Source organism: Mustela erminea, chromosome 7 (genome assembly GCF_009829155.1).
Source record: "Mustela erminea isolate mMusErm1 chromosome 7, mMusErm1.Pri, whole genome shotgun sequence".
Taxonomy (NCBI): Eukaryota; Metazoa; Chordata; class Mammalia; order Carnivora; family Mustelidae; genus Mustela; species Mustela erminea.
In genome coordinates, this window is record NC_045620.1 from 129,052,147 (window position 1) to 129,073,179 (window position 21,033).

The 21,033-nt window shown below is 38.2% G+C and overlaps 1 long non-coding RNA gene across 4 annotated transcripts; it reads right to left on the bottom strand.

Annotated features, from left to right (window-relative positions):
• Positions 1-205: 205 nt before the first annotated feature.
• On the bottom strand, positions 206-16,593 carry LOC116596579. 4 transcript variants are annotated; one of them, XR_004288191.1, is made up of 5 exons: positions 16,498-16,593; positions 14,420-14,517; positions 9,257-9,325; positions 1,408-1,493; positions 206-359 (listed from the first exon to the last, which is right to left on the bottom strand). It is a non-coding gene; the product is annotated as an uncharacterized LOC116596579 (long non-coding RNA). The 4 variants fall into 4 exon arrangements; XR_004288190.1 differs by lacking the exon at positions 9,257-9,325; XR_004288193.1 differs by lacking the exon at positions 9,257-9,325 and having other exon boundaries at positions 209-298.
• Between the last annotated feature and the right edge of the window lie 4,440 nt (positions 16,594-21,033).

The following is a 21,033-nucleotide window of genomic DNA, read 5'->3' on the forward strand; positions in this document are numbered from 1 at the left end:
CACCATTGGCAGAATCAAAGAGAGAGCCACAGTATTGTGTGTGCTTCTGAGCAGACTCCTTATTGCTTCTTACTCCCATCAAGAGACTCATAATCTCACCACCAATATTAGTCAGTTTCAGCTAGGCCCTCTAAGATAGATTCAAAGTTTTAACAGAATAGCTGTTTAATTCTCTTTCACATTTCAGTTTAAGACAGGTGGTTTTCTAAGTAGTGATACCAGGACCCAGACTGCTAGCATTCTAGTTCCATTGTCCATCAGGGATTTGGGGTCTTCTACTGGATCCTCTGTGCCCAAACTATGGGTGGGGAAGAAAGAATGTGGAAGATCATGTACATTCTTATGGGTTCCTGTTGTTGCTGTAATAAACAACCACAAAGTTAGTGACTTAAAACAAGACAAATTTATTATTTGACAATTCTATAAGTCAGAAGTCCTAAAATGGAGGTGTCAGAAGGATAAAAATTCTGAGCTGTGCTTTCTGAAATCACTTTAAATTTATGAATTCTAACCTCAGTGAAGCCGGTGCTGTTCCCACTAATTCTACTACATTTCTCAAGTCCATTGATTCTCAACATTTGTATATATCAGAGTCTCTTGGAGGACTTCATAGAAACATATTGCTAAGTTTCTCATTCAGTGATTCAGGGTAGAAGTAGAGAATTTGCATTTCTAACAAGTTTTTAAGTGCTGCTCCTCTAATAACCACACTTCAGGAGCCCCTACAGTAGTCCATTTGTTCTTGCATTTCTCTGATTATTTCACATCTCCTCTGGCCTCAGATTTCTAACACCTGTTTATTCTTCCCCGCTTTTGAGTTGGTGGTAGTCTTGACACCTAACACAGTTTGCTTCTCAAACTGTGAGTGGGGAAGGACAATTCTTTCTTTCTTTATTTTTTATTTTCTTCTTCCTCTTCTTTTATTCCTTTTTTTCTTTCTTCCTTCCTTCCTTCCTTCTCTTTTTCTAGTATGTTGCTCATTTTTAATTTCCAAATTTTAAAAATTTCCAATATCTTTCTTTGGTAAAATACAATAGGTATATATTCTGGTGTACAAAAAAAGAAAAAAGAAGAAAAAGAGCAAAACTGTAAGTTAATTTTTTAAAGCTTTTATTTAAATTTCAGTTAGTTAACATACAGCTGGGGCATCTGGGTGGTTCAGTCTGTCAAGTGTCTACATTTGGTTCTGGTCATGATTGAGCCCTGTGTCAGGCTCCCTGCTTGGTGGGGTGTCTGCTTCTCCCTCTCCCTCAGTGTGCTTTCTCTCTCTTTCACTCTCAGGTGGCTAAATAAAATCTTTAAAAAACATGTAGTTTAATATTATAACATTGTTAAGATTACATATTGAACAGACATCAAACATTCTGAAAATTTGCCACAATACTTTCTAAACACATAAGTTTGTACCTTCATTTCACTGAAAGCCAGAATCCCATGGTTGGTGGATCAGTGCCTGTCTGTAGGTCACAGTCTAGTAACAGTACTTTATATCCCTGAAAATAGAGCAGTCAGAACCAGCTTCTCTCATGCCCCATTACCACATATCCACCTATCCACCCTCTCCCAATAGTCCCCATTAATACAGGTAAACTATCAGCAGTCTTAGGAAGGTTGAGCCTTTTTGTCTACTCAGTGCAGTTGTTCTAGCATTCTTTCCTCTTCCTCTCAAATTCCATGTTTTCTCTACTGCATGATTCCCATCAGAAAAACCACCATCACCACAACAAAAAAACAGTGGTACTTTTCCCCCTTAAAAAAAAAAAATTAAAGCCTTTTTGGAACTTTTATTTCTCTCCAGCTATTTCTTGTATAGCATAACTCTTCAGAAGAGCTTATAGTCATAAACCAAACCAAACTAGACCAAACAAACAAAACTATGTTCTCCTGGGAATTGAAGATCCTTCAGTCTATTGGAAGTGTTGGTTCAGAATTAAACTTGATCTTGTATTGCTACTGCTCATCTGTTGTATTAGCATCTTGGTGCTAAAGGATGAGTGAATCTGTCCTCACAAATATGTTTTTAACAAATAACCCAACCTAGTTTCCTCCCCTCCCACCACCAGTTAAGCCAGGGTGAGGTTTAGTTCAATCATTGTGGCTGTCTTCACCACACCATTAATGAAGACACAAACTGAGCTGGACCCAGCACCAGACTCGACATTATCTAACCACTCACCTCCCGAGAGACCTAGTTAATTGCTATTTCCCACACATCTTTCTTTGCAATTTCTGCTTTAATCTGAGACAATTTCGATGAATGTTTCAAGTGTGATTTCATTAGATGATGTCAAGCACTTAATAAAAATCAAGATCTATTACAGTTATGTTTTTCTTTCTTCTGCTTCATAATTTCCAAATTAAAAATAACCACATGTCTGGCATGATTTGTCTTTGCATAGTCTTGATCCTCATTGCCCCCAAAACTGTTATCTTCACACTTGCCAGTATTTCCTTTTTTAAATATAATTTGCCCAAGAAGGTTGTTGACTTTGCCTTGTGAAAATTTACAAGATTGTCATCTCACATCTTGACTTGTTTCTTCCATTCTTTTCAGTTTCCTGTATTTTCTCAGGACACTGTATTTTCTTTGGAGTGTACTAATGTAATTTATTCTACCTTTCTTTTTAAAAATTTATTTATTTGAGGGGGGAAGAGGCAGAGGGAGAGAATTTCAAACAGATTTTCCACTGAGCACAGAACTTGACACGGGGCTCGATCTCACGACCCATGAAATCATGTCCTGATGACCTGAGCTGAAACCAAGAGTCAGATGCTTAACCAACTGAGACATCCAGGCACCTAATTTACTCTACTTTCTTCACAGCATATCTTTATTTGACAAAGGATTCATCCTTCTGCCCCCTCTCCCCCACCAAGAAATATTTTCTTTTGCCTTCCCAGGAGCCATTCTCCTCTCTGAGTCTATCCTGAATCTGTGAGCATAAGGATGTATGACTTCTACATATCATTCCCACTGACCTTGATTTTTGTGGATGTGGGAATGGGGGAGGCTATAAAAGGTAATTTAAAGCAAGAAGTCACTGTAATTATTCTTTTCTTTCCTGAACATTTTTTAAGCAGACACACAGCAGCGTCCTGGTGTACTGCTCTGCTTGCCCAAGAGTAAAGGAAGGAAAGAATGTCATCCTCTATGTTGGTCATAGAGGAATTTGACTCTTCTAAGTATATGCCTTGAACCTGAGACTACTGGGATAAGTCTAAGATAATAAAGATTAGAGCTGTTCATCTATCCACTTGCCTAAAATGTTAGGATGACTAACTTATCCTGATTTGCCCAGGACTTAACCAGTTTTAACTCAGCAGGTCCTATGTCTTGGGAAACCCCTCAGTCCCAGGTAAACCTAGACAGTTGGTTACCTTATATGGCACAGAAGCATCTTGTTCCCTGTTGGATATCCATGACCAATGACCTCTCCTGGCAGTGTGCTTTCATAGATGTGATACTTTTTTGCCTAACTCAAGCAACACAACTGTCCTCAGTTTGTGATTTGTGTATGTGCATATGTTGAGGGTGGATGGGTGTGGAAAAATGGGAGATGGTCAGGAATTGGGAAGCCAAGAGAAATATAAAGTCCTTACAATATACCTATTACACACATATATGCAAACTTCTCTGTTCCCACCATCGTTGTATTAGGGCCCTCTGGTCATTGCAAATCTTGCATCAAATATTTAACATGCAGTATCTCCATTACAGATCTTACTTACCATCGATTTGCCAATGCTTACATGTGAAATTGCAAGATTCCTTTGGCTGGGTGAAATGAGAATGGATGGGAAGCTCTTCTCTCCCCATGTCTTCCAACTTAGGAAAGTACCAGGGAGTGAACTTCTATATCTCTTTCCACCATATAGTAGCTCTTCCTTAAGGGAGGATAAGTGGCTACTCTGGTTGTCTAGAAGCTACTAGCATTTAGGCCATACTTTATTTATTTTATATTTAAAATTATATTATTTTATTTAAATTAATTAACATATGGGGTAACATTAGTTTCAGATGTAGAGTTCAGTTATTCATCAATTGCATTTATACTCAAAGCTCATTACATCATATGCTCTCCTTAATGCCCATCACCCAGTTACTCCATCCCCCCACCCACTTTCCCTCCAGCAACCCTCAGCTTGTTTCCTATATTTAAGAGTCTCTTAGGATTTGTTTCCCTCTCTGATTTTGTCATAATTTATTTTCCCTCTGTTCCCCTATAATCCTTTGATTTATTTCTTAAATTCCAAATATGAGTGAAACAACATGATCTTGTATTTCTCTGACATCTTTTGCTTAGTATAATACCTTCCAGTTCCATCCACGTCATTGCAAATGGTAAGATTTAATCCTTTTCAATGGCTGAGTTTTATTTATATATATATATATATTATATATATATAGTATATATATATATAAATATAATCTTTATCCATTCATCTGTCAATGGACATCTGGGCTCTTCCTATAGTTTAGCTATTGTGGACATTGCTGCTATAAGTACTAGGGTACTTATAGGTGCCCCTTCAGATCACAACATTTGTATCCTTTGGGTAAATACCTAGTATACCTAGGTATACCTAGTAGTGTTGGGTCATAGGGTAGCTCTATTTTTAACTTTTTGAGGAAACTCCATACTGTTTTCCAGAGTGACTGTACTAGCTTGCATTCCCATCAACAGTGTAAGAGGGTTCCCCTTACTCTGCATCATCACCAATATTTGTTCCCTGACTTGTTAATTTTAACCTTTCTTACTGGTGTGAGATGGTATCTCATTGTGGTTTTGATTTGTATTTCCCCAATGCTGAGTGATGTTGAGCATTTTTTTCATGTGTCTGTTGTCCATCTGTATGTCTTCTCTGGAGAAATGTCTGTTCATGTCTTCTGCCCATTTCTTGACTGGATTATTTGTTTTTTGGGTGTTGAGTTGGATAAGTTCTTTATAAATCTTGGATAATAAACCTTTATCAGATATGTCATTTGCAATATCTTCTCCCATTCTGTAGGTTGTCTTTTGGTTTTGTTGACTGTTTCCTTTGCTGTGCAGGGCTTTTTATCTTAATGAAGTCCAAATAGTTCATTCTTCCTTTTGTTTCTCTTGCCTTTAGAGATGTGTCTTGCAAGAAGTTGCTGTGGACGATGTTGAAGAAATTACTGCCTGTGTTCTCCTCTAGGATTTTGATGGATTCCTACCTCACATTTAGGCTTTCATCCATTTTGAGTCTATTTTTTAGTATGGTATAAGAAAATGGTCCAGTTTCATTCTTCTGCATTTGGCTGTCCAATTTTCCCAGCACCATTTGTTGAAGAGACAGTCTTTCTCCCACTAAATATTCTTTCCTGCTTTGTTGAAGATGAGTTGTCCATAGAGTTGAGGGTCTGCTTTTGGGTTCTCTATTCTGTTCCGTTGATCTATGTGTATATTTTTGTGCACTTATCATACTGTCTTGACAATTACAGCTTTAGAATACAGCTTGAGGTCTAGAACTGTTATACCATCAGCTTTGGTTTTCTTTTTCAACATTTCTCTGGCTATCCATTGTCAAAGAAGAAGTCAAACTCTCACTCTTTGCAGATAACATGATACTTTATGTGGAAAACCTAAAAAACTCCTCCAAAAAATTGTTAGATCTTATACAGGAATTCAGCAACATGGCAGGATATAAAATCAATGCACAGAAACCAGTTTCATTTATATACACCAACAATGAGACAGAACAAACAGAAATTAATGATTCAATCCCACTTAAAATTGTACTGAAACTCATAAGACACTTAGTAATAAACCTAACCAAAGAGGTAAAGGTACTGTACTCTGAAAACTATAGAACACTTATAAAAGAGATTCAGGAGAACACAAAGATTTAGAAAACATTCCATGCTCATGGGTTGGAAGAACAAATATTGTTAAAATGTTTATACTACCCAGAGCAATCTACATATCCAATGCAATCCCTATCAAAATACCATCAACATTTTTCAAAGAGCTGGAACAAATAATCCTAAAAATTCGTATGGAAATAGGTCATACTTTAAATTACAGAGTTACCTTTGACCTCTCAAGTTTACAGTTGTCTCAACCCATATCTCTCTTTCATTGCCTTCCTCATGAATCTTTGAGCTCTGGGCCCAGGGCTATCTTCAAAGTCTCTCTGCAAGTTGGTAAGCTTCTCTGCTTGCAAGTGAGTAAGCAAATGGACAAGGAATCTATTCTTCAGAGACAATCTTCCCTCAGGTAAATTCCAAACTTAGTGTGGAATGATGTGGTGGTTATAGTCTCAGGTTCAAGTTACATTCTTGAGTCCAATTTTTAACAGAGTGTGTGTGTATAGAGAGTACATATATTGTTGTAGGCTACTAATATGGTTGATCCCAGTTAAGGAATAGTATCAAGAAACAGGTATTCCTAGCTAAGGTATTCCTAGCTAAGAATAGAAGGTAGATCTTTAGAAGAGGTTTTTTTTTTTTTTTTTGTCTTGTTATACATATATTTTTAAAGATTTTATGTATTTATTTGAGATAGAGAAGCAGGAGAGAAAGAGAATGGAGTGGGGTGGGAAGGGCATATGGAAAGGGAAAAGCAGACTCTGTGCTGAGCAGGGAGTCTGATATGGGGCTCGATCCCAAGGACTCGATCCCAGGACCCCAGGATCATGATCTGAGCCAAAGCCAGATGCACAATCAACTGAACCACACAGTCACCCCTTTATTGCTATATTTTATTTTTCACTCAGCTGGTGTGGCAGAGGGAACCTAGTTTACTGTGTAACTGTTTACTCTCTGACAATCATTAATCTATTTATCTACATATCTACTTTGGCCTTTTCCACATTGTTATATAATTGGAACCATAAAGCATGTAGCTTTGGTTCTTCCTCTAAGAAATAGATGAAGATTTATCTCTCTCTTTTTCCATGGTTTCATAGCTTGTTTATCTTCATCAGTGAATAATATTCTATTGAATGGATGTACCACAGTTTATTTATTCATTCACCTATTGGAGGGCATCGTGATTGCTTTCAGTTTTTGGTTATTATGAATGAAACTACTATAAATATTTACATTCAAGTTTCTTGTGGACATAGGTTTTCAAATCAATTGAGTAAATACCTCAGAGCATGATTATGTGATAGTATGGTAAGGCTGTGTTTAGTTTTATAAGAAGCTGCCAGATTATCTTCCAAAATTGGTACTTTGTTTTTCATTTTCACCAGCAATAAATGAGAATTCCTATTGCTTTGCATCTTGGTATTGTCAGTTATTTGCATTCTAGCATGTAATAGGTTTTTTATTGAAAAAAATTACATGTATAATTGCCACTTTCCCAATAAACATTTGTTCTGCATAGTCTTTCAGAGTAAAGACTTACAAGGTTCCATATCTAAATATGCAGTCATGGATACAGCCCAGACATGAGGAAGTAACTTCTGATTAGGCTAGACCCTCTATAAAAACTGGAAAAATCCATCTTCTTTTCCCTCACTTTACCCAGAAGAGACTCAAATGCCTACTGAGATCAAGCAGGTATATTCTGTAATGAGTGGATCTCCTAGAAGACAATAGTGGTGAGGATTGAGACAAAGTTGGAGAAGCAGGTCTTGCCCAAATTTTGAATAACTATTCTTCTCCAAATGCTTGTTGCCATAGGAAATCAAATGCAGGTGACCAAATCTTCTAATTTTTCAAGAGATGTTAGTCTAAATTCTATATGAAATCTGATTTTTAAAGGTGATCATCTAATTAAAATCATCCTAACATGTTCTTCAGGGCAAAACAAACACAGAGGCTTAAGCTTCTATTTCATCTCTGGTTGAAACCGTTGTGGGCAAAGAGTAGCTTACTCTAGAAGACATTTTTTATTTTATTATTTACATTTTTTAAATTTAAATTTTTATTATTTTTAAAAATTTCAGTAGAGTTAAATACAGTGTCTTCTTCCTTTCAGTGTACAGGATGATGATTGAACAATTCCATATATTACTCAGTGTTCATTAAGATAAATGTACTTTTCTCCCCTTCACTGATTTCACCCATCTCTGTTTCTTAAACTCCACATATAAGTGAAGTCATATGGTATTTGTCTTTCTCTGATTGGTTTATTTTGCTTAGCACTATATTCTCCAGATACAGCTATGTTGTTGCAAATGGCAAGATTTCATTCTTTTTATGGCTGAATAGTATTTCATTGAGAGAGAGAGAGAGAGAAAGAGAGAGAGTGTGTGAGTGTGTGTGTGCATGTGTGTATCACAATGGGATATCATCTCACACCTGTCAGAATGGCTAAAATCAGCAACACAAGACACAGCAGGTGTTGGTGAGGCTGTGGAGGAAAAGATATACTTGTGCACTATTGGTGGGGTTGCAAACTGGTCCAGTCACTGTGGAAAACAATATGGAGTTTCCTCAAAAAATTAAAAGTAGAACTACCCTATGACACAGTAATTAAACCACTGGGTATTTACCCAAAGAATATGAAAACACTAATTCAGAGGGATACATGTACCCCTGGTCTTTATTGCAACATTATTTACAATAGCCAAATGATGAAAGCAACCTAAATGTCCATTGATAGGTGAATGGATAAAGAAGATGTGGTGTATACATACAATGGAAGACATTTTTAAAGAATATTTAATCTGAGAATTGTCATGGTCTGAAGAGATTAAATGGGATATTAGTTAGGAAACCTTTCAGTGTCACAACAGATTATGCCACTTGGACTAAAGTTTTGGCAGTACAGCTGGACAGAACTGGACTATTTGCAGGAATTTTGAGTAGATTTAACTCTATCTGGTGGTAAGTTGGAGAAGGGTGGGTTTAAGTGGGAGTATGGATCAAAACTCTCTCTACATGTTTCTACAGACCTAAGAGAATAGATATGCTATTTATTGAGACACAGATAACTGGAAGAGGAGCAAGGGAAGTGTTAACTGACCTGGAAGAACAGTTTTGGATATTATTACCTCCATTGTACAGGTAGAGGAACTGAGGTCTTGAGAGATTAAGTAACTTGCTCAAAAATCACACAAAAAATATATTGCCAAACTGAAAATCAGACCCAAGACTTTTGAATCCTAATTCCAGATTACTACCACTGTTTCATGATCCCAAATGTGTTTTCATTATTTTTGATCTGAAGTGAATGTCAGGAGGAGAAAAATGATTTCCATTAGGACTTGGTAGAAAGAGTGGCCTCATTGAATTCGGATGGCCTCCAAGCTGGAAAATGAATGAAGAATCACAAATACTTACCCACAGCCCAGATAATGGAAAACATTTCATTGACTGAGTGAAGAATTATAGTTTGTAAATGTTCACTTACTATGAAGAAAGAAAGGGAAGGGAAGAGAGTGAAGAATGTGTAAGAAAACAATTGAAATTACTCATGCAAGACAATAGCAAGTCATGCTTTATCTATTCTAATTAAGGCCTAAGACGTTTCCGAGTTGAACTCTGGGCTGCTTCTGTGCTGCCTTGTTTCTAATATTCTCAAATATAGTCAGAGAATTGCCCCCATGAGAGATAAGGCAGCAAAGAGAAACAAAGGTATGCTATTTAAGAGAGAGATTTACAAAACAGCTGAGTGGAAGAGGAGGAAGTGAGTAAGAACAGAGCCCTAATATGAGAAATGGCTTCATCTTTTCTGGTGTCTCTTCTGGGACTTTGTCACCTGCTTGGCTCTCTAAAGTGAAGGCCTCAGACCTTAGAGAGAGTCTCTGCCTCTGAGATGGGTAGCAAGCTAGACAACCAGGTGAGCAGGTGCATTAAAGACTGATTTGAGTCTTTACTGGAAACACCTATTTACTAATGAAGAAGAGCACTTCTGTGGGCAGAGAAACATTTTGATTGATTATTTGAAGGTGGAGGTTGAGACCCTAAAACCATGAATTTAGTCAGTGTCTAGAAATCAGAAGGGTCAGCTACATCACTACGCTAAGATAATGAATAATGTGTGCTTGCAGTCCAGCAAGGACATGGGAGATGGTGAAAGAGAGCTATTGTCTAATATGACAAAAATAGTTGAGGACATTTAAAGAGAAGGGATGTTTACTTCTTAATTTTAATTTATTATTATCATGACAGTATAAACCAAACCCCCTGCCATACTAGTTACTCCATGTTCAGTAAAACCTGCCACATAACTGTATGTTTTCTGGGGCTTCTGTAACAAGGTATCACAAAATGGATGCCTCAAATAACAGAAATTGTCTCATAGTTCTGTGGATGAGAAGTGTGAAATCAAGATGGTGTCAGGTTTGGTTCATTCAAAGGAATCTTAAGTGGAATCTATGCCTCAGCTTCTGGTCACTTCAGGCATTCTTTGGCTTATAGGTGGTGATCTCCCTGTGCTCACATCATTTTCCTTCTATGTGTCTCTATCTCTCATTTCTCATTTCTTTATAAGGACCCGTTTGTAACCTGATCATCTGAAAAGTCCCTCTTTCCAAATAAGGTAATATTCATTATTCTATATTATAATAAGTTACTAAGGGCTAGGAGTCCACCATCTTTTGAGATGGGGGTCACAATTCAACCCAGAACAACAAAAAACATCTGTTTAAGATCTGTTTTTGTATCTATCTATCAATTAATTAATTAATGGAGTAACATAGAAGATATTGTGATATCAAGGAAAGGAATGAATTCGACACCAGAGCCAATATATTGAAGAACAAAGATATTACTGGGGGAATCATGGTATGATTAAAAAGAAACACACACACACACACACACACACACACACACACACAAGTCAGATAAACCATAGGTAGGTTTTAAGAGATGAGTTATAAGCCAACTGCCCTGCCTCTTACTTCCAGGTTTATTACTGAAAAGTATAATTGGGTCTGAGCTATTTCATAAGATAGGGCATATCAAATAACACTTGGGTTACAATTATTTTCAGTATGAACTTTCACTTTTATACAATACCCGACTCTATTTTACACAAAATTCTTACCCTAGGACAGAGCCAAGATTTGTTCTTACAATGACTGCTAAAGACTTTTGTGGAGAGGAGAAGACAAATTAAACAACCTATACTGTACTTGTCCTTGAAATAACACCCCAAAGCCAGAGGGAATTTATGAAACAACTTTAAGGGTATCTTCACAGTCTCAGCTTCTCTCTTTCCCCATATTTCAGACAGAAAGTCAGTTATATGCAGTACTTTGCAAACATTTTGGCTCAAGAAATCTTCTAGCACAGTAGGCATGAAGGAATCTTGGAAACTGGGATCTCTGTACCCATGCTTTCTTTGCATTTCATGTGTCCTAGCAGAGCTTAGGAGGTCCATGGGAAATATGCTTGTCTTTGATCAAATCACTGAGCAATAATATTCAGGTAACTGGGCTCATACTGGAATTCATGTGACTAGCAAACATACCTTGGGAGAAAACATTTGTAGTGTAAATAAGGGAATATTCTCAGGCACTGGGCAGAAAGAATGTGAATTATGAATAGATGTTATAATATGGAGATGAAATATCCATCAGACAGAGAAAGAAGCTACCTGACAGGAAATCTATGAGGCCCTACATTATCCATCTACAACCTTGAAGTGTCAAATATCTCTCTCCATGACTATTGGGCTAATAAAATTGTTTGAAATGAGTAATTTGGATAGAATTTCCTTAGAGTCCAAGGAAGAAAGTTTTCTTTCTATCTGCACGTCATTTTTAAAAACCATGAACCAGTGGGATTATGGACATTGGGGAGGGTATGTGCTTTGGTGAGTGCTGTGAAGTGTGTAAACCTGGTGATTCACAGACCTGTACCCCTGGGGATAAAAATATATGTTTATAAAAAATAAAAAATTAAAACATTAAAAAAAAAAACAAACCATGAACCAACTCATTAGCACCTCTGAAGAGGTTTTAAAAGTAGAGAGACTGATCCAAAGAATGACTGAAGTGAGTGACTACCATTTTTTATGGTACAATTCTCCTACAAGAATTTGAACTGATAGCTAGAGTTGAGGAATTTCTGCAGTATTAATAAAAACGATTATTTTTAGGCAAAAGGTAAAGGGAAGTGGTATTGTCTATTCTCAGGGAATAGCTTGGAACAAAAGAGCAGCACTGGTGGCCACAGCTCAGATTGGAGAAGATGATGTTATGAGTATGATTGAGCCATCTGAAGTCAAATTCCTGACAGTTGAGGACCTGGAGAGTAGAGAGCTATATGACTTCCACTTCTACTTTTGGGAGGAGGTAGTCATTGGAAGATGACTGGTGACTACACTCACAAATTGCTCTCTGTACTTGGGCCTGTGGCGATTACACTGGTAATGGCTCAGGACATTGTGTCACATTGGTGGGGATGAACCTAGCCATGGAAAAAAGTAGTACCCAGGTCCAAGTGGGGAGTACATATGAAGCAGAATCCTGGGACGGATGAGGGGAAATATCCTTTGTTGGCTATGAGGAATGATGATGGATATTTCTTAGGAAACTGTGCTTTGGTCACAAGAATCTGGCTTGAACTATGTGGAAGCTGAGGGTTTGGAAGGATGAGAATATGCATGCAGGTTGGAGAGCTGAGTCATCCATTTCCCTGGTAGTGATTAAACTTAGTTGCTATAGCTTCCCATTCCTTTTCTGGAGGTAAAGACTTCAAACAGAATGAAGTGGATAGGCTCCCCTCCATGATAATATGTCTTATTATTGTTTGGATGTATAAGTTCCAGAAGTGAGTCCTGACTCTTAGTATGAAGAGGAATATTGGAAGGTAAAATCTGGGATTCAGCCCACTATTCTGGACAAATTAAAGGTATAGAAACTTTCTCTACGTTGGAAGAGACCCAATCAGAAATTAACATCCTTGTGTGGAATGTGGGAAGAAAGAAACATCCAGTAAGAAAACAAGGGTGGAAGTTTCTTAGTTGATCAAAGGAGGGATGTGGGAAAGCCAGCATCTGAATGGGTGGCAAAATTCCCCATACTTTCAGATATTTCACGTGGAGGTGTCTGAAAAGTAGATTGATCCTGAGAAGTTTACATATGCTCAAAGGAAAATTCCTTGGAGATATTGGAAAGATGTGGGATACCAATCCTATGGAGAATCATGTTTAAGCCAATTTAACTGGAAATGGAAAAGAGAGGATACCTTAGTTGACTTCCACTTGATTGTCTTATAAATAGCCTTAAGGACAACCAGCCAGGAAAGAATGGGGGCAGGGAGTCAGATCCAAGACACTACAATGTGTTGCCATAAGGATATCAAGAATCCAATTTGGGGGCACCTGGGTGGCTCAGTTGGTTAAGCGACTGCCTTCAGCTCAGGTCATGATCCCAGGGTCCTGGGATCGAGTCCCACATCAGGCTCCCTGCTCCTTGGAGAGTCTACTTCTCCCTCTGACTTTCTCCCCTCTCATGCTCTCTTTCACTGTCTCCATCTCAAATAAATAAATAAAATCTTAAAAAAAATCCAATTTGGGAAACAGGGCACCTTCATCTCATCCTGGAGAAGCCATGTACTTCTGTGGGAAGAGCTCAGGTGTTACATGGTCAGACAGACATGGGTTTGCATCCCATATCTCCTAGGCCAGTTACATGACCTAATCTGGTATCTGAGTCTTACTTCCCTCCTCTGAAAAATACAAGATTCCTGTCAAGATTAACAAGAATGTATGTAAAGCTCGTAGAAGGCACTTTGTAGAGCAGGATGTCCTGTACATAATAAGAACTCAGTGCGATTTTGCAATAACAGTATTTTGTAAATTTGAGTAAAGCACATTTATCCTTGTGTATGTACTTGTCTCTGAAATCTACTCCAAGCATCACTATCTACCCTCAGGAGTCAGGCTGTTTCCTCCCATCCCCTCTTGAGGCAGTATGGTCGTTGAGAGTGCAAACTCTGGTGTTAGCCTGCCTGGATTAGATGCCTGGGTCTGTCATTTACAACCTGTATGGCTTGCGTAGGTATCTTAGCCTTTCTCGGTCTTATTTTTCATATCTGTAAATTGGAGATTATAACAATCCTGAATCCTCTGAAAGAACTATACGTATATCTGTGTGAAACTCTTAGAAGAGTCATAAATGCTCAATGAATGTTTATTGTAATTGCTATGGATTTATTTTTATACATCACAACCAAGAGACACATTCCTCTGATATCAGTAGAGAGGGGCTGAACATGGGCATCCCTCTGACACTGTGCTTCAAGGAACTATTAGACTGATCTGAAACTGTCTCCAGAACATACCAATTCTGAGACCTGCTGAGGGTCTTATGGAAGCCCAACCATATTAGCTCATGATAAACCACCATGTATGTTATTGTTCATGTATGAAGAGTTTTCCAAAGGTCAGGGTCAAGCTTCAAAGTCTCATCATGCCCCTTCATGCAGTGAATGAATGATCATTCATTCACTCAGTCATTCATTCATCAAATGTTTATTGAGCACTGATCTTACCAGGCAACAAATCTGTTGTGGATCAGCTTGGGAAGCCATATTGGGAGGAGGGTAGGAGCCAAGTGGGAGGTGATGCAGTATCACTGATGTCCTTGTTTCTACAATGACAGGGAGTAGAGTGGGAGTGATTACAGGAAATACAGCATCCTGGACAAACCACATGCAGATTCATAAGAGAATTCTGGGCAGCTGAGTTTCTGCCTGACTGGGGGTCAGGGGTGGGTCATTGATAATATTTCCTGAGGTTTGCCTCTTTCTCACACAGACCACTTTGTCTTCTGTTTTATTAAAGATAGGATGTATGCCAAAAGGGGAAGCAAGCTTTAAGTACAGCTCAGAATAGAAAGTGAGATCTGTACTTGGCTGAAGGCCATTCTTGCTGCTCTTCCATTGGGCGCCCCTCTCATTGGCTGGGCTTCCCGCCCGCCAGGGCAGCCTCAAGGTGACTGCTCTCGGGTTCACCACTTGTTTACTCTCTGAATGTGCAGGAAAAGAATTGAATGCACGCTCTACTTCCATCCTACCCTCTCATACCGTAGTGTCCTCTGAGTTAAAGCTTTTAATGCCCTCTGCTTTTTTCAAGAAAATGTTTTGAAATGCTGATTTTCTGAGGAAAATACAAACAAACCTATAATTCCATACTTGGATGTAGATTTTTCTGACTTTGTAATCAAGCACTCTCATGTCACTATTTTATTTTCCATCTAGCAACACCATCAGGCAGGTAGGGAATTTGCGTCCATTCCCATGGAACACTGTTGTGCTGGGGGCGCGGTTTGGACTGTATAGGAACATTCCTTTACTATTTCAGATACAGTAGTCCCCCCCTCCCTTAGCTATACTTTTGATTTCCGAGGCTTCAGTCACCCTCAGTAAACCTGAAAACATTTTATTTTATTTTTTAAAAGATTTTATTTATTTATTTGATAGGCAGAGATCACAAGTAGGCAGAGAGGTAGGCAGAGAGGCAGGCCGAGAGAGAGAGAGAGAGAGCAGGAATCAGGCTCCCTGCTAAGCAGAGACCCCGATGCGGGGCTCGATCCCAGGACCCTGGGATCATGACCTGAGCTCAAGGCAGAGGATTTAACCCACTGAGCCACCCAGGCACCCCCTGAAAACATTTTAAAACATTTTTGATTTTATTATATATTTAATAAAACATTATATATTTAATAAAACGTGACTTCATTATATATTTATATAACTCTTGACTTCTTGCCATTTGAGTTTTGTTCTCCTAATTGTAAAGATTGATGTTTTTTAAATTTTTACTTTAATTTCAGTCAGTTAACGTTACATTAGTTTCAAAAGTACAGTATAGTGATTCAACAGTTCCACGCATTACTCTGTGCTCATCACTACAGGAGCACTCCTTCGTTCCCATCACCTGTTTCACCCATCTCCGTTCGGGTACCCATCACCTTGTTCTTCATATTTAAGAATCTGCTCCTTGGTTTGTCTATTTTTCCTTTGCTTGTTTGTTTTATTTCTTAAATTCCACATATGAGTTAAATCATATGGTATTTTTCTTTCTCTGACTTATTTTGCTTAGCATTATACTATTTAGATCCATCTATGTTGTTGCAAATGGTATGATTCCGTTCTTTTTTATGACTGAGTAATATTCCTGGGCGCACATATGTTTCCTTTCTCTTGTTGATGTGAAATATCTCATTGATTGATGTGTGAATGTTGAACTGCCCTGGTGAATGATTTTTCTTTTTCTTTTAATGTATTGGATTTAGTTTGCTAGTATTTTGTGGAGGATTTTTACATCTATGTTCATCAGAGATGAACCTGTGGAAATTCATGAAATTCAGCCCCTCTTGCTTTCCAAGCCAATTGCTATGGAGATTCATTTCCCCCTTGCACTCCCTTGTGTGCTAGTCTGTATCTCACCTTCTCTGTGACCATGGCACCCTCCCCACTGCAGTGGTCATGACCTGTTTCTCTCCCAAACCATATCTTGGCCCTTTCTACATTCTTCGATGGGGCTTCTTCTTTAGTTTTAGTTGTGCAGTTTCATCTGCCAGTTTTCAGACCAATTTCTGGGGTATTTAAGATGATTTGATAGTTACCTAGTTGTACCTTTGGGAAGAGGTAAGCCTAGGATCCTTTTTCTCTGCTGCCATTTTCACCCTCCTTTCCCTCAATAAGCCTTGGTTGGAAGCAGGTGATCCTCCTCCTATATTGTCAGAAGGTCAAGAGTAGCCTACCCAGTGCTATGTCGCAATGCTTATACTGTTCACCTCACTTTATCTCATACCCTAGACATTTTATCATCTTACAACATCACAGGAAGAAGGGTGACTACAGTATAATAAGTTATTTTGAGAGATAGAGAAAGTGAGAGACCACATTCACTTAACTCTTTTTCATAGTATATTGTTATAATTGTTCTATTTTATTATAATAATTGTTGCTAATCTCTTACTATGTCTAATTTATAAATTAAACTTTATCTTATGTATGTATAAGGAAAAAAAACATAGTATATATAACATTTAGTACTATCCATGGTTTCAGGCATCCCTTGCAGATAAGGGAGCCTACACTTGTGTTATATTCAGAGGTGAAATTTCAATAAACAATGGGGTCATGACTTGAAACTGTATTTCCTACTTTCTACCCCAGTTTTCTTGCTGCTACTCCAAGTGCTTGTGAGAATTTTGTTGGAAGAAGAGAAAGGAATGCACACTTTCACTGGACCTATTGATTTAACAGATCCAATAAGAACATAGTACCTTGAAAAGGTCTAGTCAGTCTTAGAAAGTAGTCCTGCTACCTCCCCGTTTAAGTGCATTCCTTTTAAATTCCTTCTTTATCATTAAAGGACAAATGGTGGAGCTTCTCTTGCTTCTCCTGCATGAGGATAATCTATCCTCCTGCATTTCTTAGCTTATCCTCCCTCAGCTCCTCATTATCTCCTGGTATTGATTCTTCTATATATGGGAAGGAGAGAGGATATATTGATTATCTCTTCTCTTCTACCTCTATATACATTAACACCTTCTCTATGGGCCTATTATTATTTGCACTTTATCTTACAGAAATCTGTCCCAAGTTAAATATTTCTCCACCTAAATCCTATCTGCTCCTCCAGTTACCACTGTATCTTTATTCCAATTCTAGCAAAGCTTTGATAGGAATTACCCTCTACTTCCTCAGTGACTCTTAGCTCTCTCTAGTCTCGATTTGGTTCCCAGTGTTGCAGTTTCATTGGTTTTTCTGAGGTCACTACTGACCCCTGTGTTGGAAGATCCAGTGGGTACTTTCTAGTATTCATATTATCTGTTTTTTTCTGAAACATTGGACTTTGGATTAGGTCTCTCTTTGTCATATTTCTGCAGGTCAGCTGTTTTCAGATCCTCATACAGTATGTCATATAGACTTATTAAGTGAATAGATATTCAATGTTAACTGTGTGCCAGGAGCTATTCTAGAACCATGCTTTTGCCATATTTCATTACCTTGATCTTTAATAATGAAGTGAGTGTGTATGAGGGTACTTATGCCAAGTTCAGAAAGAAACAGCAAGGAGGACACTTGATACAATGGGACCGGGTGTTTTGTTTTGTTTTAAGAACTTTTTAAAAAAGATTTTATTTATTTATTTGACAGAGAGAGTCACTTCCACCTCAGGCTGGGCTGGCTGTCCAACCTCCGGGCTTCTGCAATGTATCACAGGAATTGTAGTTGCTCATTTGCTTTCTGTTTTCTCTGTTCATCAGTGCTCTCTTGGAAAGTAGACCTTTGTTTGATTTATATTTGTATCCCAAGCATCTAGCACAATAGATAGTTGCTGAGTCCATGTGTATGGCATGATAGGTGATGTGTTGTGTGCTTAGTATATACAAAGATGTAAAAAAAAAAAAAGATTCAGGTATTGAAATAGGCTTACAATGTGTCATTTAATTAATTGATTCCACATATATTTTTCGAACATTTATCATAGGCCAGGCATTAGGTTAGGAGCTGGGTGTTCATTGGTGAACAAGATAGGAATAATTTCTGCCCCAAGGGAACTTAAAATGCGGTAAGAGAGATGTGAAGGAAATAATCACGTCAATAGACAGGTAATTACAACCAAAAGGAATTGTGAAGAAAGAAAAGGGCATATAAAGTTATGAGAGAGAGGGTAGCAGAGTTGAGGTCCTAAGACTTACGTTGGGACTTCAGGAGAGGCCTCTCTCTGAGGGGCAACACTTGAGCTGAGACCTGAGTGATGAGGAAGAGTGATCGATGTCTTTAGAAGAGCATCCCCAGAGGTTGTGACAGCACATGTGGTGGCCCCAACACAGAAGAGCCCGTGATGGAGTGATCTGGCTAAAGAGTACTCAGCTTGAAGTACTGAGTGCAAGATGAGGTGGGAAAGATGGGAGCGGGGCAGGTCATGATAGTGATGAGAAAGGATTTCAGTTTTATTGAATGTGGAATCCCATTTTTAAAAATAACTTTTTTTTTTTTTGGAACCATTTCAGATTTCGAGAATTCCTGAGAAGTTAGCACAGAGTTCCCATATATACCATATCCAGCTTCCCTATCATAAGCATCTTACATGAGTGGAGTGCATTTGTCAAAATTAAGGAATCAATATTTATACTTTATTATTAATTAAGGTCCATATTTTTTTTTTAGTTTTTATCTTATGTTCATTTTTTATTTATTTTATTATTTTATTTTATTTTTTATTTTATTTATTTATTTATTTTTTATAAACATATGTTTTTATCCCCAGGGGTACAGGTCTGTGCTTCTGTTTTATTATTCCATTCAGGACACCACGTTAGAATTAGTCATCATATCTCCTTAGACTCTTCTTAGTTGTGACAGTTTCTCAGACCTGTGTCTGATTATGTCTCTATTCCAAGTACCTAGCACAAGATGTACAAGATGCTGGGGTATTGCAGGTTTATTGAGCGTAGAAACACAGACACTAGTCTCTCTCTCTCCCCACCTTTCAGACTATGTATATATATGCCATGGGGGGGGGTTGAAAATTTTCCTGCATATTATTTTTTGTTAACACAGGGCACAGATGATCCTGGACACAAATCCATACCCACTGTTCTATGGAGCCTATTTCATTGGCAACTAAGAGCTGCCTTTACCATACTTTCTTTGGAAATTCCTATTTATATAGACAGACACATAAATGATAGATAATTTTTGAATTTTATTTTTATGAGAACGCTACTTAGTTTCTGCCTTACTGCCAGGAATACTTGGGGTTCTATGATAAACATATCATCTTAATCACCCTTCCTTCTTGCTTTGGCTCGTGTGCCTGTTTTTTCATGTGTCCCATCTCCCCTCGTCCCTTCCTGTCTTCTTCCCATTAGCAGGGGGATAGGCCAGGGCTTCCTTTGACTTCAAACCTTGAGAACTGACTTTTTCAAGATGTTCAGTTCTGGAAATCTAAGAAATGTCTTCCTGCTTCCCTTTACAGAAGAAGTAGAGGCCCTATTATATTCTTGAACCTTTCTCTTAACCTCATTTGCTCTGGCTTCTTCTGATCATGTTGGCCTGAGAGGACGTGCAGACAGACGACCTCTTACTTTTAGTTCTCAAGTTATCCTTTACTTCTGCACCAACAAGAGATTCAGGCCTCCTGCATGAGGAACAGATTCCTCTCTAAAACAGCCAATGCTGTTTGCCAAAATGCATTTTTTTTTAACTCAATGTCTTTTCTTTCTTTTTTAATTTTTTACCAGCATAGCCCTGCTTCATCTCTTTCTTCAACTCCAGCTTCCCTGAAAGGCTCTTCTTCATTCTAAGGATGACAAAGTATTATAAGCTTTGTGAGAATAGGGCAAGGCAGGACCCTTTCTCACATAAATGTGATTCCTGCATGGATTTGTCAATCAGCAATATTTATTGAATCTAATATAAAAATTCTACACAAAGTAGCCCCATTAATAAACATACCTTATATAAATTTATGTTCAGCTAAACACAAGTGTTTAGCAACACATGTTGCTTCCAGTGGTGGGGGAGGGTATATATCTCTATGTATGAAAAACTTTAATTGGGACACCTGGGTGGCTCAGTGGGTTAAAGCCTCTGCCTTCAACTCAGGTCATGATCCCAGGGTCCTGGGATTGAGCCCCACATTGGGCTGTCTGCTCTGTGGGGACCCTGCTTCCCCCTCTCTGCCTGCCTCTCTGCCTACTTGTGATCTCTCTCTCTCTCTCTGTCAAATAAATAAATAAAATATTTTTAAAAAAAGGAAGAAAAACTTTAATTAGCAGGACCCAACTAACTAGAACAATTGTCTGAAGTTCCACTTTTAGGAGAGTGAAGAAGGAAAAGAAAAATAGGCCAAATGAAGGAAATCAGGGATATAGTAATTACGAAGTACCCACAGCCTTCTGACCCACAACTAAAACTTAATCTATAGTTAGCCTGATTCCCTATTCAGTGCTAACAAGTATGAGATCCCATGGTCTGACGGGGTCATCAGATAAGGATTCCATGCTGTTTGTGTACCTGACCTTATAAATGTAAACCTAGAGAGTTGCTTATATTCCAGTGACTTTTCTGCAGTGAGGGCTGAAATAAGAGAAGAGTATGGTGGGCTACAGAGGTGGACATTAAGAATCTAAAGTCTGGGG